Raw genomic sequence first — 3,173 nt, 5'->3', positions numbered from 1 at the left:
AGCGTAAACAAGGCTCGAGGTAGCTGACAAAAGAGTGAAACATTAAATGCAATGCTGTACGGATTACGCAAAGCATTAAATGCTCCCAACGGTCATCTTCTCAAGTTCCTATAAATATGAAGTTCTCATGAGAAGCAAGGTGACGAATTCTGTGAATACTAACTTGCTGAAATGCTGTTCAAATCAAAGCTCACAAACTTCATCTTCATCAAAGCTCACTACATTGCTGTTGTAATATATTAGTGAGATTAAGCTTAAACTTTAAGAGAAATATCACTGTTGTGATTAAAGCTTTTCAGAAGCATTATAATACTTTTAGAATTGATTACATTAATTTGTAAGTAACTAGAGTGATCAGGTTTGATCAGGAAACTCTAGGAAGTCTTAGCTTGTGTCTAAGCAGTTGTAACTAGAGTGATCACATGGTGGTCAGGATACTCTAGAAAGTCTTAGCTTGTGTCTAAGCAGTTGTTCCTAGAGTGATCAGGTTGTGATCAGGATACTCTAGAAGACTTAGTCGTGGGCTAAGTGGAAAACCATTGTAATCTGTTGAGATTAGTGGATTAAATCCTCAGGTGAGGTAAATCACTCCAAGGGGGTGGGCTGGAGTAGTTTAGTTAACAACGAACCAGGATAAAAATAACTGTGCAATTTATTTTTATCATTCAAGTTTTTAGACTACACTTATTCAAACCCCCCTTTCTAAGTGTTTTTCTATCCTTCAATTGGCATCAGAGCGCCGGTTCTAAGGTGCAAGCACTTATCCGTGTTTAGAAAAGATTCAGGAAGAGAAAAACGCTTCAGTAAAAGATGGCTGGTGATATTCCAACAAACCCACCTGCATCTACATCTGGCTCTGCTGAGCAATATAATGGTAACAATGGTTATACTAGACCACCAGTATTTGATGGTGAAAACTTTGAATACTGGAAAGATAAACTGGAAAGTTATTTTCTTGGTCTAGATGGTGAACTATGGGATCTTCTGATGGATGGTTACAAACATCCAGTGAAACCTAGTGGCGTAAGGCTTACCAGACAAGAGATGGATGATGATCAGAAGAAGCTTTTCAAGAATCATCATAAATGTAGGACTGTTTTGCTGAATGCTATCTCTCATGCTGAGTATGAGAAGATATCTAACAGGGAAACGACCTATGATATATATGAGTCATTGAAAATGACCCATGAGGGAAATGCTCAAGTTAAGGAGACTAAAGCTCTTGCTCTATTTCAGAAATATGAAGCCTTCAAGATGGAGGATGATGAAGATATTGAGAAGATGTTCTCAAGATTTCAAACTCTAACTGCTGGGTTGAGAGTTCTGGATAAAGGCTACACCAAGGCTGATCATGTAAAGAAGATCATCAGAAGATTACCCAGAAGATGGGGTCCAATGGTGACTGCATTCAAGATTGCCAAGAATCTGAATGAAGTTTCTTTGGAAGAGTTTATCAGTGCCTTGAGAAGCCATGAAATAGAGCTGGATGCAAACGAGCCTCAGAAGAAAGGTAAGTCTATTGCATTAAAATCTAATGTTAAAAAATGTACTAACGCTTTTCAGGCTAGAGAAGAAGATTATGAAGAATCAGAATCAGAAGAAGAAGATGAACTGTCCATGATCTCCAGAAGGGTAAACCAACTCTAGAAAAGCAAGCAAAGGAAGTTCAGAGGCTTCAGAAGTTCAAAGAGATTTGAACGAGGAGAATCTTCTGGTGACAGAAGATCTGACAAGAAGAAGGCTGTCTGCTATGAGTGCAATGATCCTGGACATTTCAAGAATGAATGTCCAAAACTTCAGAAGGAGAATCCCAAGAAGAAGTTTCATAAGAAGAAAGGTCTTATGGCAACATGGGATGATTCTGAATCAGAATCAGATTCAGACTCTGAAGGAGAGCAAGTCAACTTCGCGCTGATGGCTACAGAAGATGATGGATCAGAATCTACATCAGAATCAGATTCTGAAGAGGTATTTTCTGAACTATCTAGAGAAGAGTTAGTTTCCAGTTTAACAGAACGTCTGGAACTCAAGGCTCATCTTAATATCAAAACAAAAAGCTGAAGAAGCAATTTGAATTTGAAACTAAGAAGCTGGAAGTGGAAAATTCTGAACTGAAGGAAAAAGCTTTAAATCTATCCAAAGATAGTGGATCTCCTTCTGAAACAGAAAAATCCATTCCAAGTCTCAATCATATTCTGAAAGAATATGACTCGAGCTTCAGGAAGTTCTTATCTAGAAGTATTGGCAGAAGTCATCTTGCTTCTATGATATATGGTGTTTCTGGAAACAGAAGGTTTGGCTTTGGCTATGAGGGTGATACCTCACACAAATTTGAACCTATTGATGATCTGAAGATCACATACAAGCCATTGTATGATCAATTCAAATATGGCCATGCACATGATATTAGGCTCACTTCACACGCACAGAGCTTTAACACTGTTCACACCAAGAAGCATGTGACACATCCTAAGAAATATCATGCTGACAAACCTAAAGAATATCATGCTGTTCCTCCTGTTAAATATTATGCTAAAACCAAGTTCAATCAGAACTTGAGGAGAACTAACAAGAAAGGACCCAAGAAATTGTGGGTACCTAAGGAGAAGATAATTTCTGTTGCAGATATCCTTGGCTGCAAAGAGGACAAAAAGCAAAATGTCATGGTACCTGGACTCTGGGTGCTCGCGACACATGACGGGAAGAAGGTCTACATTCCAAGACCTTGTGCTTAAACCAGGTGGAGAAGTCAAGTTTGGAGGAGATCAGAAGGGCAAAATCATTGGCTCTGGAACCATAAGTCTTGGTAACTCTCCTTTCATAACTAATATACTTCTTGTAGAAGGATTAACGCATAACTTATTGTCCATAAGTCAATTAAGTGACAATGGTTATGATATAATCTTCAATCAAAAGTCTTGCAAGGCTGTAAGTCAGAAGGATGGCTCAATCCTATTTACAGGAAAGAGAAAGAACAACATTTATAAGATTGATCTTTCAGATCTTGAGAAGCAGAAGGTGACTTGCCTTATGTCTGTTTCTGAAGAGCAATGGGTATGGCACAGAAGATTAGGACATGCTAGTTTGAGAAAGATTTCTCAGATTAACAAACTAAGTCTGGTCAGAGGACTCCCTAATCTGAAATACAAATCAGATGCTCTTTGTGAAGCATG

This window comes from Vicia villosa, linkage group LG2 (assembly GCF_029867415.1).
Source record: "Vicia villosa cultivar HV-30 ecotype Madison, WI linkage group LG2, Vvil1.0, whole genome shotgun sequence".
Taxonomy (NCBI): domain Eukaryota; kingdom Viridiplantae; phylum Streptophyta; class Magnoliopsida; order Fabales; family Fabaceae; genus Vicia; species Vicia villosa.
The sequence above is the reverse complement of the archived record's forward strand: the minus strand, read 5'-3'. Positions refer to the sequence as shown.